This window comes from Catharus ustulatus, chromosome 2 (assembly GCF_009819885.2).
Source record: "Catharus ustulatus isolate bCatUst1 chromosome 2, bCatUst1.pri.v2, whole genome shotgun sequence".
Classification (NCBI taxonomy): domain Eukaryota; kingdom Metazoa; phylum Chordata; class Aves; order Passeriformes; family Turdidae; genus Catharus; species Catharus ustulatus.
The window spans coordinates 118,788,667-118,805,690 of record NC_046222.1 but is presented as its reverse complement, the minus strand read 5'-3'; the positions used below and the strand labels follow the sequence as shown (position 1 = coordinate 118,805,690).

At 42.2% G+C, this 17,024-nt stretch overlaps 1 protein-coding gene across 3 annotated transcripts in view; it reads right to left on the bottom strand.

Annotated features, from left to right (window-relative positions):
- LOC116993053 (programmed cell death 1 ligand 1-like) overlaps positions 1-16,020 on the bottom strand; it is a 30,943-nt gene extending 14,923 nt beyond the window's left edge. The window contains exons 1-2 of one of the 3 annotated variants that reach the window (XR_004417175.1): positions 15,912-16,020; positions 13,462-13,592 (exon numbers count right to left, since the gene is read on the bottom strand). The gene's annotated coding sequence lies outside the window, so the exon portion shown is untranslated. The remainder of the gene's footprint in view (positions 1-13,461; positions 13,593-15,911) is intronic. The other 2 variants (XM_033053299.1, XM_033053300.1) reach the window with 2 other exon arrangements.
- Between the last annotated feature and the right edge of the window lie 1,004 nt (positions 16,021-17,024).

Here is a 17,024-nt window from a genome sequence, read left to right as displayed (position 1 = left end):
CTCTACTTATTTCCTGAACACTTCCACAGATAGTGACTCCATCATTTCTCTGGGCAGCCTGTTCCAGTGCTTTGCAACCCTGAAATTTTTCCTGATATCCAATCTAAACCTCCCCTGGAGCAGCTTGAGGCCACTTCTGGTTCTGTCACTTGTTGTCTGGGAGAAGAGGCTGAGCCCCACCTGGCTGCAGCCTCCTTCAAATAATTGTAGAGAGATAAGGTTTTCCCTGAGCCTTCTTTTCTTCAGGCTGAGCATCCTCAGCTGCTGCTCACCAGATTTGTGCTCCAGACCCTTTCCCACCCCTACTGCCCCTTGTTTGCTCCACTGTACCACATACTGCAGCAGGAACCTAGAGCCTCCCTGGCTTTTAAATAAATAGTTTTGGTAAGGAGGAATTTATCTCTGTATATGGAAATAAAATTGTAGGGAAAGCAGGAATCTCAGTTTATAATGGATCAGTTTCTAGTATTCAAATGTGAAATTCAAATCTTCCCAAGGGTTTGAAAGAAAATAGCAAAACTCCAGAGGTGCCTGGATAAAAATGCACTGTGTATGACCTCACACACTTAGCAGACTGGAATCCTCAGGAAACTAGACTGTGCTCTTGATTTCAGAACAGCCATTCTAAATAGCTCTGACTAAACTGAAGTAGTCTGTGGCTTTGTAAAATGGGAAGGGTTTGGTGGCCCAGGGGACTGATGCTAAAAGTGGCACGTTTCGTTTCAAGTTTCAGGGGGAAGGAAGCACACGCTTGGTATGAAGTGAACAGAATTCAACCCCGAGCACATGGTGCTGGAGTCTTGTGGCTGCTTGGTGGTTTCATGTCAAGTCTGATCTGACTGAATTCTCAGATGGTCAAAATCCTTGGCATCCGTATTTCCAGCTGTTCTTTCTGAGAAATGTGTCTGCCTCTGCTCAATCCCCTTGTGTGAAGGCAAATCCAAGAAGAAGGATGTTTGTACTGAGATTCCAGAGGGACATGGTGTCACTGCTGCCTGTGAGGACAGCATTAGGCAGTTTTGGCATGTAATTTTTTTGTCTGTAATTTTCAGTGGTGGGCCCTCATCCCATTCTCTTAAAACATGCTTTATTCTCTGTGGGAGATAACTTTTGTGCCAAACTGAGCATTTAGCTTTTCAAGAGAATGCTGCTGCTGTATGGCAGGGCAGTGCCTTTCATTTGCTTTCTTCCTGTTGGAAAGACTCAGCATAGGGGGGAATTTCTTCCCTCTAAATCCCTAGCAGTGCTCCCAGCCCCACCTATCCCTGTATGTCCTTATCCCCTTATCCCTTGCATTCCTGAGCCCTCCTGGGGCTGAGTTCTGACTCTGACACCTCAGGGAGCACAGCCCAAGCTGCAGGAGCATCCCCTCCTTTGCCTGACCTTGTGCTCGTGGCTGAGACTTATTCCTTGTGACCAGTGCTGTCTGGTGGTCTCATGCCCTTTGATGAAGCTTCTGGAATGAGACCAAAAACCCCATTGTTCCTTTTTGTAAAGTTCTTCTTTTTCTCAATTCCTTTTTGCTTTTCTGAGAGTTTCCACTGCTCTTTATCTTCCAAGCCCAACAATTTTTTTTTCCTCTTTTGTTGAATATATTATTTTTCTCAAGAATAAATATCTCTTCTTCCAAGAGATTAGTTATGTGGAAAAGACATGTGTGTGTGAGGCTTTACCTTTTAGGAAACTGTTGCCTTAAAGGAGCTCCCAAGTGACAATGCAGAAAGAGACAAGGATTCATTCCACTGAATCTATGGTACATATTTTTTCTTATTTTGGAAGCAGTTCCTGCCTGAACATCTGCTTCTAGTACTCTCTGTATAAAGATTTATTTTACTGTTGTTTAACCTACAGAGGTATTGTAGGCTAGAATGTTAACATGGAAATAAGTTTTAATTTTTTATTAAATTAATAGGATTTAATTTTTTTTTTTTCTCCACTGGGGGCTTTTTTTTCCTCTGGCATCTTCTCAAATGAGCCCTTAAGTCAGTGGTATTACCTGGCCTGGAGTATTCAACAACCAAGCAGCTGAGCTGATTTTTAGATTAAATTATGTAAAGAATCCTGGAGGCATTATTAATTTAACTGATATCAGTGTAAATGTTTGGATTAATACAACACTGACCAATACTTCTAAAGTGGGTGATTTGAAGATGTAAAAATGAGACCTGGCTTTGAAGAGTGATGATCCAGTTTGGGTTACTACCACCACTTCTGTGCAAGTGTGCCATAATCTGTGAAATGATTACTTAGCCTAACTGACTGGGATGTGTGTGAGTTTCTTGCCAGATACAATAAAAATAAATAAAATTTTTAAAAAGTGAAATAAAAATACCTCACCACCTGTCCTCTGGCCCTCTGCAAATGAATTATGTGTTAATTATATCAAGTGGTAGGAATTCCTGAATACAGCTCCTCATAAAACAGATACAGGCAAGAAGGACCAAAGTGGATTGAAATATGTGGAAGTTCTTGCACAGTATGGGTGTGGTGGGCAGGTATTTCTCCTTTCTCTGTCTCATGGACCTTCCCTCCCCTTGTAGTTATTACTTGTCTTGAAGGGCTCTGTGCCACCTGGATTAGAGAAATATGTGAAATAATTCTGTCTAGTCAAAGATGGGGATGGTAGCATCATCTTGTTGTTAGTCTGTTACTTGTATAAACCTCCCTACACTGAAATGTCTCCACCTAGTTTAAATTTCTGCAAACAGTTTGCAGCTCCACTGTTCAATGGGCTGAGCTCCTCTGCTTGTATTGGAAATGTGATTATTTGAGCTCTTCCAAGGAAGGTCAAGGTAAAGAAGTCCATCAAGGCCAGGATGGATGGGGCTCTGAGCAACCCAGTCTAGTGGAAGATGTTCCTGCCCATGGAATGAGATGATCTCCAAGATCCATTAAAACCCAGACCATCCTATCAGCAGTAATGAGCTGTTAAGATTGTAAAGCTCCAAAATAATCAATTTTTAAAGTGTGAGTTTTCTCCTGAGCTGTTAAGATTGTAAAGCTCCAAAAGAATCCATTTTAAAAGTGTGAGGTTTTTTTCCTGTCCAGTCTGCAGTTACCTCTCACAGAGCCAGGATTATAAAACTCCCTTGGTAAATGTTATCAGCCCAAGGAAGGAAAGAGGAATTCTCCCCACCCTTGGAAGTTCTGAGTTCAGGTAGTGGATGTAGCCTAATCACAAGGGAGAGGGAGAAAGGGGAATTTCTCAGGAAGCAGAAGAGAAACTGTTTCAGGCTCAAGAGACTGCTTTGACCTGACAGATAGTCAATAAATGCCTTTATTTTTGTTTGATGCCTTTTCTAGGAGGAAGTATAACACACTGATGCAGGAGAATTTCTATTGTCCAAAATGACTTTCCAGCCCAATACTGTGAGAGCAGGGAAAATCCCGACCTGCAGATGTTTGTTTTTGCTAGCAACAAGCTATGGATTACCAGTTTCTTTTCCTTATTGTGATTCCTCTCTTCCCTTAGCTATTTTTATTTGCATAATGTCTCAAAAAGAGATTGTTTCTACAGGATGCAGTTGTTAGTGGTACATATAACAATCCCACCAAGGCTCAAAGTCAGTTTATCTTTTCCTCTATCAGACCTCTTAGGACAATATATCTCATCCTTGACTTGTAATGCCTAAATAATTGTATTTATATTTCCTATCAGAGGAGAAGAGGAAGAAAGTTGGACCAAGTTCAGAAAATGAATTTGTTCTGTAGGAGGGGGTTAAGTACTGATGAGCCTGACAGGTAAATGAGGCTCATTAGCAGCTTATGCTACTGGAGCTGCTGCCTTGGATGTGGAAATGCTGGGAATGGTGGCTCTGAAAATGGAAGTTCAGGGTGCCAGGGTGAGAGGAGAGAAAGAAACTCAGGATAATCAAGGCTGGTGTAACTTTGCTTGGCTCCGCCCTGGAGAATAATGCTCACTTGGGACTGAACTGACAGAGTCCTTTGAGGGTTTGTACACCTGGAAGATAAACCCTGATAGCAGCTCCTCTGAGCAAGAGAAATCATCTGAGTCACATCCAGTTCTACTCAGCTACAAAATGCAGCTGTTTGAACATGTTTATAAGCAACTGCTCCTCATGAAGTTTTTATAGGCCTGGAACAAATCCTGGGGCCAATCAATGGTATCAATCAGTTCTCTGATGTCAGAGCTACTGAACCAAAAGCAGCTGGTCTCTGCCTGAGGTGATGTCTCAAACAGCACTGTTGTCTTAAAGCAAAAGTGAAGGTGTCTGGGTTTTATTTGAGGTTTGTTTTCTCACAATTCTTGTCAACAGACCTGCAGCTGTGGTTTGTGAGAACTTTTTGAGGAGAAAGGAGCTGTTTATAGAATAACTTTTCCCAAGTGATTCATAGCATGTAGCCAGTACCACAGAATTATCTCTGATATTTCTGCAGGTTGAAAAAAGGTGATGGCACTTTTTTTTTTATGCAAGGAAAAAAAAACCAGATGAATAAATTAAGACATGGAAAAGGTGTTCCCTTCTCCAGCAGCCCAACTTGGCTTTTTCCATGGATGCCCATTGTAAAGCACAAAGTACTCATGGAATACTTTGTACTAGTAAAAAGATGGAGTCCCAGTGTTCAAGGAATCTTGAACCAGTGACAAAAATAAGACTGAGACTTGCCAAATATTGCAGGCTTAAACCAGCCACCCTTCTTCCCCATGGAATTGCTTTCCCAACCCCTGCTTTTTGAAAGTATTTATGAAGCTGAAGCCTACAGAGTCTTCTAAACCTAACTGCTCAGTTGTGTGGCTGTGTTACAACCATGGGAATATTAATGTCCAATTAACTTCTGTTTGTCAGGATCCTCAGCACAGACCCTTAAAAATGCCTGTAAGCACTTCATGCTTCTTTTGCTAATCTATAAATAATTGTTCCAAGTACAGAACTGTCATACAGAGATATTTTGCCCAGGTCCTAAGGACTGTAGACTTTTTGGCTTCATAATTGAGGTGGATGTTTTTTTTTTTTTTTTTTGTCTGAAGAAAATGTCTGTAACAGTCAATTTGTGTAAATAGGAGAAGGAAGAGTGGGGATCATAAGCACTTCCTGCAGGCTCTGGAATGTTCTCAATGTTCTTAAAGCTTTCAGATCTTTTTGATGCCTGGTTCAGATTTAGTTCAGCCAAATGATTTTCTCTCTGGAGCACCCATCTCTCAAGCATTGTGTAAGCATGACCAGATCTTGTCTCATTCTTGTCCCACCAACAAAAGAGCAATTTCTGCTATTAACACTAATAGCATTTTTTTATCCCTGAATCTAATCACAGTCACACAGGGAGGTGCTGGCTGCTTTTCAAAGTAAAAGGCTTCGGGTTTGGAAGCAAAGCAAGGAACTCCTCCCTTCTTTTGAACCTCTCTGATAGACCCCTTTTGTTTCCTTCCTACTTATGGGCTTCTGCTCAGAACCATGGCATGAGAAAGAGGTGGCATCTTCCCTCCTACCCTTCTCTGACAGCAGTGCCCCATTCTTCCCAGAGCTGTGTGCATGTAAATTAATTTTCATGCTGCCTGCTCTCTCCTTTAGGTCTATGTGGGGACTTACAACTTGTTTTGTCATTGCTATCTGTGCATGGATCTTGGTGGAGAAGGAGTGTTTGTTACTTTTATTTTTTCTATGGTGGTTCAGTGCCTTGGCTTTTCCTTTTTTTGTTGGAGAAAGCTCTATTTGGTTGGTGTGTTGCTCTTGTAGAGTTGGAGGATGACCAACAGCTCAGTTTAAAAAACTCAAACCCAGCCCCTCCCATTCCTGCTCTCACTTTGCCCCAGAGGACACTAAAAGGTCTCTTCCCCCAGGAGAAAATGGAGCAATGTAAAGATGAAAGCCACAATTTTTTATGCTGCTGCATTTCTTATTGCAATTTCTTTCTATGACTTCCCTTTCCTTTTGCAAATTAGCACTGGCAGCCTTGCAAGCCCTTATCTGGGATCACTAAGAGAATAGGAAATCCAGCTACAGCAGCGTTACAGATGGTTTTACAAAGGATGAATTTAGAGCTGCCAGATAGCAGCAGTTGACATGGAAATGTTTGCATTGGATGTTCCCTTCCCTAACAGGCTGGCTGTGTCAAGGGAAGGCAAACTATTGTTCCATAACTACTGTGAGAATATTGCACAGAAAGGGCAAATGAATTCTGACATGTGTTCTCTGTCTCTTGATATTAATGCTTTTGCCCTCTAAGACAAATTCCCTGGATTTAAGAGCTAACTTTACAGGATTGTCTTAGTTTGGTCTTTTCTCTTGCCTTGAGAAGAGAATCTCTTTGGAGTTTTTTTATTTTCTTATTTTTGCAAGATTTGTCAAAGGACTACAAGGGATGTTGAGGGGAAGAGGAAGAAATTAAGCAGGTGTTTTGCTTGATCCTACAAACCTTGCTTTACTTAGAAACCAGGTTGTGAACTATTAATTGCATCTTTTTCAATTGGCTGGTGCTGATCTTTGAGTTGTGATATAATGTGAAAAGCCAGTCCATCAACCTATCAACTAATGATGACAACCCAGTATGTAAATTTATTATAGCTTCCAAGAACTAGGGGGGATATAAGTCCTAAAAGTTACTGACTTTTAAAATAGCCTTTAGTTTGCTCTTTGAAGGTGGATTGGTTCAGTGAAAAAGGAGCTCTGGTAATGAACTATCTCATTATTTCAGAGGATGTTTATTTTGGTTGTAGCCATATAAACATACACATGTTTAATACCATGAAAGTAGGACACAGCTGAAAGTGGGCTGGAGAATGAATATCTGAAAGCAGCCAGATGGTATCAGGCTAATAAATTCTGCCCAGATGTCTTGTGTTGCAACAGCATCTGGTGGTCACTTGGTGGTGGACAGTAGGGTCATCCTGTGGGCTGTCCCTTTAGATATGGCCCTGGCTCCAAACAAAGTACCTTAGCAATGAGTCACTGGATCAACTGTGTGAGATTCTTTCATAAGGGAAACTTGCTGGCTTTACAGGCAGCTGCATCTACAGCAGGGGAGCAGCACACGGGTCACTGATATTTTGTCTTTTTTGTAGTCTAGAGTGCACCAAACTAAATCTTTCTCAGTGTCAGGGATGCCAAACAGCATCTCTTTTAGATGCTTATGCTGTTTGGAGCACGTTGGTAAGCAATGATTTGAGAAGAAAGAGCAGCAGTTTGTGCAGAGCCACCAGGTTTCGTGCTGTGAAAGATCAGCCTGACCTCTTTGTGGTTCTATGCTTTCAATGTAGGAAATCCCCCTGTGAAAGTTTTAGGTGAACTTATTTTTGCAGCCTATTTTTGACCAGCCCTGAAGTGGAAATTGAGGGTGTGAAAAGCACAGACCTGATAAAGCTTGAAAAATCAGCAGGGCATTGCACTGACCCACAGTTGGGTGTTTAGAACCTGCCTTCCCCCAAATGACTGAGCCCTTTCCTTTCCAAAACAGCAACATTTGCCTTCACCAGTGTTGTTGAGAGGGCTTGGCAGTGCTCTGTGTGATGTGTGACATCTCCCTGCTCCCAACACTCATCCCTGCTTCCCTTGAACTTGTGCTTTCTCCTTTCCACTGATTAACATCAGATATCTTCTGATGCCATCTCAGATTGTTTTTTTTTCCCCTAGGGCAATCCAGTACCTGTTTCTGCAAGGGCAGGAACAGGCTGCAGCTCCACAGTTGTGCTCTGGTATCTCTGGGTAGCTGCAGGAGCTGTTTCAGTGCCACAGACACAAAGCTCCTCTGCACAGTTGCAAGTGCCTGTGGCAGATCTGCTTTGGCACCCTCTGAGCTCTCGGCTGGAGTTGTGCTCAAGGTTTTGCATCACCTAGATAACTGTTCTTTGGAAATCCAGGAAAAAGTGGGTTGGGGCACTACAGTGATCTTGGAAACACTGTTAAATATGTATATTATATGGTAGCTAATTGCTGGCTGGGTGCATGATGTGCCTTGGAGCATAAAGGGCACAAAGATGCACAGGTTGTTCCAGCCATGTCAAAAACCAAGGGTGTGTGTGAGTGGAAATCTCTAATATCACCTAATGTTGGGGAGGATGAATTAAGAAAACTTTACAAATATGATTGTTTAGTAAAGGATTTTGAGAATATGGAAGCTATAAGCGAGATAGAAATGATAGCAGTTTTCAACTGTGTGGCTGAGAGCAACAATGTGGATACTTGAAAGCTTTTTTTTTTTTGTTTAGATAATGCTACAAATACTAAAGAGTTAGCAGAGGCCTTCTTCAGGTGTAACAGGAAGAGTTTGAGATAAGGTTTAGAGATAAGAAAGTAGTAAAACATGGTAATATAGTGATTTTTATAGGTCGCATGCAACTGTTAGAGAATTTGTATTTTGTATTAGTTTGGTTAGTGGAAATTAGAATATTCAACACAGAAGATGATTTATTGTATTGTAACGGGAAACTCATTTTCTTAAGCTCTTAACTCTCAACTTTTTATTTTTTTTTTTAACTTTTTTGATTTCTTAGCTTTTAATATTTTTTTTTTTATTTTTTTTTTTAGTTTTTACTTCTTTTACTTCGTCCCAACCGCCCTGCCATCACTACCCTCACTAATCCCGCAACCTAAGAACTCTAAGTCCTTGGATATCTTCTCCTGGGATATCAGAGACCAATGTACCTTGTGAGGCCACCCATGACTGAGCAGATGGGCATGGCTGTGGAGGGTCAGGGCCAGCCTTCTCAAATGTTTCTCTGCTCACATTTCCTAGAGTCATGACATAAACACTGAGCATCCGAGCTGTGATAACTTTCACTCTCAAGCTCCTCTGAGAGTCTCTGCTTCAGTGACCTCTTAAGGTGTAAATAGACCCAAATCAGAGACAGGATCTGGGCTTTCTGTCATATCACACACTTTGAGAACTGTGAACACCAGTGGATATTCTGTGAGAGCAAGACATATAAACTGTCAGCTGAAGGAGCTGTTTCTATGTATGTGAGAGATCATTGTTTAACTCTGGGTTTCTCTAATAAAGAATGCCTGCTGCACTTTCCTTAGAAAAGACTACCTTTCTTTATCCTGTTCTTGCACAAAATGTTTAAAATCATAGGCCAAATATCTTATTATTTATCCATGTGCAGGGTAGAGGCAGGACCATATATTTTGGCATCTCAGAGTATGCTGTGGATATTTCATTTGGATGGAAGGGATGTCCTTATTTGCATGTCTCAAAGTACTTATAAGTGTGTTTCCACTACAGTCAAACTCTCCTAAAACACAATATTATTCGGTGCACAGCTGTTGCTGCTAAAATAAACATGATTTTTCTGCTTTGCCATCAGATTCTAGGGAAGTAGACACTTCCAGGGAGATGTCTAACAAAGCTGTGTCCAGGAGGATTTTTGTCATTGCTGCTGTAGACAGATGTAGCAACTGAGTGGGTCTTTGTGATAGGAAGAGATGTTTTCCTGAGCCAGTCCTGTTCCCACAGCTGGACTGTCTCAATTCACACCCTCTCTTTCCACCTCTTCACGAAAAACCCATCTTTTCGATTTGCCCAAAGCCTGAGTTCTGAGTATTTGTGGTAAGAGAAGGCCAGACTTGGGGCTTCAGAAATGACTAAACTTTGAGGTGAAAACTGCACAGAAACTTTGATTTGGAAAGGCAGGGTTCCTTCTCCAAATTGTCTTTGCTTTTTGGTAAAAAAGAGCTGATGCATCCAGTGGGAACTTGATTGATCCTTGATAGGAATGTGGCAATCACCTCCTTCTTATGCAAGCTGCATCTCATAACTTCAGCTGGGGCAGTGGGGAGGAGTGTTGGCTGGGACTTGTGTGCAACCCACTGCACCCCTAACTCTCAAAGGAAAAGGGGAGTCATGCCCTCAGATGGGAAAGAACCAAGTGCTAATTGTTTAGGTATGGCACTGTGCATCATTTACAGGCAGCTGCCAAACATCTTGAGGCAATAATGCAGGCAAAGATTGAGTTTGGCTGTTTAAGCACTATGGAATGGCATTTAGCATCAAACATTACAGCTGCCCTTTCTGCAGACACAAATGTCCATTTGTCCATAGGTTGTGGGACAATTTTTTTTTTTCCCCTTCCCTTGCTGACCCATTTGTGGAAAGTTAACTCATAGTTCTTTGGTGTGATTTGTCCTGTGCTTTAACTGACAGCTGTTAAACAAAGTAATAGCTTCTGGGTTCAACCCAAGGAGAAATGATTTGTAGGAAGCACTCAAGGTATGTGAAGTTTACATGAGCTAGTTTTGAAGCACTTCCTCTAGAAATCTTCTCTGATCTTATTGTGGTTCAAAGCCCTTAAGTTCCTGTCCTGCTACCAGCTGGATTTGAAGAGCCTTGTTAAGTTTGTCTCTTTTAATGCCTCAGATTGTGAGGAATTCAAAGCTGACCTCAGTACTTCTAGGACTGTTTATTTAGAGGGCTGAGCTAGGAGTGTTACATGTTGGCTTTTTTTATAATCACTCAAGCTGTAAACCATCATTTAAGAGGTTGAATTGGCAGCTGAAGGACAGTGAACACCTCAGAGCAGCTCTGAAACAGAATACAGGTTTCAGAAATCGAAGCAATCCTATTTCTATGCAATTTTTTTGGGATGGCAAAGTGTCTGAGCCTTGGAGCCACCCAAGGTGAAATACCTGCCCTGCTCTAACCAGGGCAAGTCGTGGGGTGTCCCTGATCCACACCTGGCTGGGAAGGGAGTCAGTGGTGGCCTTGCCATGATTTGTGTCACCTCCCTGGGCTCTGTCTCTTACAGCTGCTTCATCCCCAAACCCCTGAGTTATGGTCTGCAAACGCAAGGTACATTGGAGCTGAGGTTTCCATAAGATAACCCTTGACACAAGGACTGTTTCTGAGTGGGGATTTCTTCATGCATCTCTCAACACAGAAGAGAAAATAGGAACCAAGCTAATAAAACTGGAGTTTAACCAAGGATATCCTAAGTTAGGTCCTTCTCTGGGCTGGGGCAGGGACATGCTGCCAGCCATGTCAGGCTCAGTAAAGCTGAGCTTAGATCAGCTTGTGCAGGTCACTCTGCATCTGAATTGAGTTGTTCAGCTTCAGTGAAAGCAGTGCTTGGAAAACACCTGCAATAAAATGGCTTCATTCCATGACCACCATGGAAATTGTAGCCACAGTGAGGTTCTCAAAAGGTGAAATTAACTGTGTGGAAGATAATCTTTGAGGACAGAAGTTTCCCATGAGGAAATTCAAAGATCCCCTAGACAGACCTACCACACATCCCTGCCAGCTCTTTAATTACAGTAATTTCACGACCATAAGGCGCACCGCACTATAAGGTGCACTTCTGGGTTCAAGGGAAAATTTTAGTCAAAAGGGTGCGCCTTATAGTCCTGAAATGACTGTAGGTGTTTTGCTTTTTGGTTTGAGACTCTGAAAGTTTCATCCAGGCACTTGTGCAGCTCTGTCCTGGTGTCATAAAAGGAATTTGTGCTCAGCCAGGAGCTGCTGCTTTCCTTGGCATTAACAGATCACAAGTGTGGGCCCAAGCAATATCCATGGGAATAGGCTTCTCCAGAGTCCACTCATTGGATGGATGACAGCACTCTAGGACAAATAAACACTCTTTTCTGCTCCACTCCTCTGTGGTGAGTGAAGAAATGGGGAGGATGTAGTAAAATGTACTACAGCACAGGGACTTATATGGGTCTTTGTCAGGAATTAAATGAAATTCTGACCCCTGACTCTCCAGCTTGGCACAGCTGTCTTGTAGAGGGGACCTTTTAGGAAAACTTTCAGCCCTAAAGCTTTTAATTTCATGCCCCTGCTGCCTTCCCCAGCAGAGGATTAAAAAAGTACAACACAACATGGGGACCCCAGGGAACTTTCACTCCCATCCTCAGACTTTCTTGTCAAGATAAAATCGTTCCTCATTTTAAACCATTCTATAAAAGAATATTGATTTTTGTTAGAGGAGACAGTAGAAGCTCTGATAGATTCTACTCTCTAGACCCTATCACTCTGGGCCTTTAGACTCATACAGGGTCATGCTTTGCTTCCAAAAATCTGAGAAGTGTAAGTACAGTACTACCCATAGTCATGCCAGCTGCCAGGAAAACTCAGCTTGCAGCCTGAGTCTTCAGAAGCATCACTATGGGTGGCTGAGTGAGGAGTGTATGGCAGTGAATTAACCATGGAATGGCCCTTGCTGGGTCTGTGGTAGAGATGGAAAAGTGGTGACACTCCTGTCTCTGTTTCTTCTCACCTTGTGGGTTTCTTAAATGCTTCTGAGCATCTCCTTCTCCCCCTTCATCATTGTTATTGCTGTTTAAAGAAAATGTCATCCTCTGGATACAAATTGCATTAGGGTAAGAGGAACAACCAAGTTTAAGCTGGTCTGCCTCAAGGAGGTAATATATGGAGTTCTGTATGCTCTCCCCTTTCCTGATGTCAAAATAAATCATCCTCTTGGGAGATACAATGGGTAGGATCTGCTTGGCTCCAGCTCTGACCTCTCTCTGTGGTGACAGCAATTATTGGCCTGGCAAGAAGGAGCTGAAAACAGTTTTGCTTTTACAAAAAAAAAAAAAAATCTGGTTCAGAACTTAAGCACGTGCCAGGGTGGAACGTGGGGTGCTCAGATATTAGAAGAGAAGCCAGAGTTGGAGATGACACTTAAATGCACTTAGCTGAGAAATGTGTTTGGAATGTCCAGTTAATTAACTACATTCATAAACTGATGGAAGGCAAAAATATTGAGCCAACAGCATCTCATTTAGCCTGCTCTTTTCAGCAGCCTTGCAAGGACATTGTAAGTGGAATAAAATAAAATGGAAAATGGCATGGTAAAATATGCACAAGGTGGTATGTGAGGAAAATACATGCAAAACAAAATTGTAGAGATTATTTTAAATTAGAGTCCTATAGATTATAACCCACCATAGTGATCTAGATTAAGTAATTATTTTAAATTAGAGCCCTATAGATTATAACCCATCATAGTTATCTAGGTGAATAATTTCCCAGTTTTCTCCATCCTTCCCATCCTGTAATAAAGCTGCATTTTTCAACTACACCATGCAAAAGCTGTATTGCACCACTCACCAGTGGGGTGTTTTTATAGAACAGGAGTGAATTCAGAGTGAAATGCTGGGTATTGGAGTGGTGCAATCAATAACTCCCCTTCAGCACATGCAATTCATGCTCCTGCAGTGCTGCCCTGAGACAGTGGCACTTCTCCAGCTCCTGTTAGCACAGGCACCTCTGCACCACACCTTGCTCTGGGGTTAGGATTTGCCTCAAGGTGTTGAGGTGCTGTTTCAAAAACACAAGAGCAGATGTGAATGAATGGAAATCTTTGAAAAATACGACTGCAGGTACATTCACAATGTATGCATGTTCCCACCACTGACAATTGTCAGTGTTCAGTGAGATACACTCAGTGAAGTGTGTCACATTCAGTGTGTGTGTGTATATTTAATGGGCTGTAGCAGACAAGTGGCTCATTGCTCAGAGCACAGTTTATGCATTTTCCTCTCCTCCCCTTATTCCCCTCACCTGTTGAACCAGAGCTCAGTCGTGGACATGTCCCAGCACCTGGGCTGTCACCTCTGGTGGCTGTTCAGGAGTGCTCAGCTTCCACAGGAGGCATTGCTCTGTAGGCTCCTTGTCCTGAGAGGGAGGGAAGGCTGCAACAGTTCAGAAAAGGGAAGTGAGAAGGGTGTGAAAGACAAACAGCTGAACTCTTTCAAAGGATTCTCAAGTACTCATCATAGAAGCACAGAATGAGTTGGAAGTGACCCTGAAAGATCATTTTCTTCCAACCCCCTCTGCCATGGGCAAGGACATCTTCTACTGGGTCAGAGACACATCCAACCTGCCCTGGATGCTTCCAAGGATGGGGGCATGCACAGCTTCTCTGGGCAACCCATTTCAGTGCCTCACCACTCTCACAGTAAAGAACTTTTTCCTAATGTTCAACCTACATCTACCCCTTTTCAGTTTAAAATCGTTGTCCTTTGGCTGGTCACTGCAGGCCCTGGTAAAAAGTTTCTTTCTTACCAACACCTGAAAGGCTTCTCTGAGATCTCCATAGAACCTTCTCCAGGCTGAGCAACCTCAGTTCTCTCAGCCTGTGTCCAGAGAGGTGTTCCAGCACTGACTGTTCTTGTGGACTTCTGTATCTGCTCCAACAGATCTGTTTTATGTGTCTGTTTTATGTTAGCAGAAAACTGTAGATGCCATGTACCATGATAAAGTGGGAAAATCTGATAATCTCCCTAAAGAGTGGACTGCATCTGTGATGGTTATTGTCTTTTTTTTTTATTTTTTTTTTTTTTAAATAGATACGCTTTTCTTTTTGTGGAGTGAAATGTTCTTCTCCCACCCATCCCTCACACACCCCCAACCACTGAGTGGCTTCTCTGGAGAAAAAATGTCCAGAACTGGTGATTGTTCTACTAAAAGATCAGTCTCCTGAATATAATATACAGCCATGCAATCTTTTTTTAGGGCCTTCCCAATAAGGGAAAATGTATCAGAGATTTTTTGGTAATGCTCGTCTTGCCAAATATTTCAGTAACCTGGTCTGTATTACAAGAAGAGTGCTTGGAGCTAAAAATTTCCTAACATCTCCTTTCCCTTTCCAGAAATAGATAAATAATTTCTCTGGAATGAAAAATCTGTGCTGATCATCATTATACTACTTACACTTCCATTACCAAGATAAACTCCAGATAATGGCAAGCTTTTTTGATTTAATGAGAACTGAAATCTAAACCTCTGTCATTTCACTTCTTCCTCAGGATTCACTTTTAGTCAACTGGTGAAGCACTTCTATTTAGCTTTCAAAAAGGCAAAATTATCTGGCATGAGCTGGCTCTTGGGTGGGTCTGGGTTGCAGCTTCACAAGGAGGAGGTGTGAGAAATTGGACTTTGTGGCACCTGTTGCTCTGTATTTTTCTCAGGCGTCTTTCTCCCATCTTCCTCTGCATTAATTTGATGGGTACAGCCCCCTCTAAAGGCAGCAACAAGCTACCAAGAATAAAATTAGATTGTAAGATAGGAAAGTTCTTGTAAATGATCTGTTAAGGGGACTGGCAAGTAGATTTATTGCTGTGTTGTTTTTGTGGGTTTTTAAAAATTAATCTAATATAAATCTGTCAAAACCAAGGCACCAAGTTTGTTTGAAGCCTCCTTGAACAGCAGAAGTTGGTTTGTTGTGGTTTTTGACTTTTTTCCCCCCCCCCAAAGTCCAACTCACTTGTAACAGAAACCACAGTGACTCAGTTTGGGAAAACCCTCCTGTGAAGGTGTTTGCCCTCTTTCTTGTCTTCACACTTTTACACTTCTTCACTACCTGCAGCCTGGAGCTTGCTCAGGACCCTGGCACCTCTTGCTTTCCTGTTCAGCTGCTTTTACTCTCTGCCAGTTTGTGAACAGCGACCATTCAAACCCTGAGAAATTACCCAGAGCTCCCATTTTGTTAGGATGCTGCATGTCTTGAGCCTTTGCTCTTGCTCAGGTGACATTTTGAGGCAGCAAGTGTGATTTGATTGTTTTCAGCCTGGTGTTTGTCCTCTGAATTTGACTAAACTGAGACTCACTTCAGCCACTTCTGTCAGTGCGTCACTTTAATGACCAAGGAAAAGCAAAAAGGTCAGAAATAAAGGCAGAGCAGTACTCAGTGAGACACTTGGTTGGAAATGCCTTTTGTTTCAGTGGTGGCCTCGCTTTCCATTCTGCACACCCCAGCACAGGGGAGAGCAGTTACACAACTGGGAACCCCCTCCATCTGTGGCTTTTCCTCTCTGGTAAACTGTCGCTTACGACAAAGAAAAAAAAAACAAAAACAAAACCCCAAGCCAAATCCACACAGTTTCTTTTTTGTTTTTCCAATGCCTACATCATCTGTAACAAGTGTAAAAGACTTTAGCCAAAACCCATAGCCCACATACTGTAATTTTAGCACTTTCTATCCCAGACAGAAACCTTGATCTCTTGCTTACCTGTGTGGAATCTCCCGGTGCTCCCTCTGCATGTGCTGAGACCCAAACGTGCTGCTGCAAGGAGCTCCTGCTGTGAATGAGGAAGTGCTGGAGCAGAGGATGTGAGCAGTGACTCAGAAATTGGGGGCTGGCTCTTTAGCCAAGCTGAGGAATAAATGGAATTACTCAATGTAGCACATTCAGCTGGTTTAAGGGCTGGCCAGCTACCTCTAACAATGGAAAAAAGCTCAGGAACATCTACCTTTGATCTTTTCCCAGAATTAGCTATTCTGGGAAATCACAGCTATCTGTGATAGTTCTTTCTAGGAGGACAGCCTACCTTTTGTCCTGTACTTAAACATGTTTTTGCATGAATGTGCAACTTGCAAATGTTCAGAACAAGGATTTTGCCAACAACTCGCATCTCTCAGCTGAAGCAGGCCCTTGAGACTTTGCTTAGTTCTTTCTACTGAGAAAAGAAAATAATTAGGAAACTGTTCTCTTAGTTTTGACTGATGTTCCTGTATTTGGTTTCCTGTAGAGCCGAGCACAGAGGCTATTCTGGCAGGTTCTAAGCCTGCTTTTCCAAGCTCTACAGGGCCAAAAAAAGCCCTTTTATTTGCTCTGCAGTCAAGCACTATTTTTTTCCCTGGCTCTCTGCTTTTGATGTGCAGGTACTGAGCAATATTTACCCCTTGTGTTTTCAGCCAGCCATGGCAGAAGCTTTTCTTTATCTCCTTGAGAGCTCCTGCATCTCGCTGAGCTGTGGGTCTGGCATGATCTGCTGTGGCATTTCACAGAGAAATTTGCTTTTCTTTCAATGGGCATTTGCTGCCAAGGGCGTTTTTTCACTAGGGTGGGGTTTTTTTGCCCATAGTTGCATCATTTCACAATTCAGCAATTGTGGAAAAATATGTTTGGTGGATTCTGTTCAGCACTTATTCAAACTGCCAGTTTCTGGGTCGTCCCTCTTGCATTGAATTGAATCCTTCTGACATCTCCCTTTACTTTACAGATGTCAAAAACTTCTTAATGCACTGTTAGTGTTGAACTTTACATTATATAAACATACCATAAAAGGCATACCCATTGATTGGAAATATTATTAAAGAGTATTAAATAATAATTACTTTT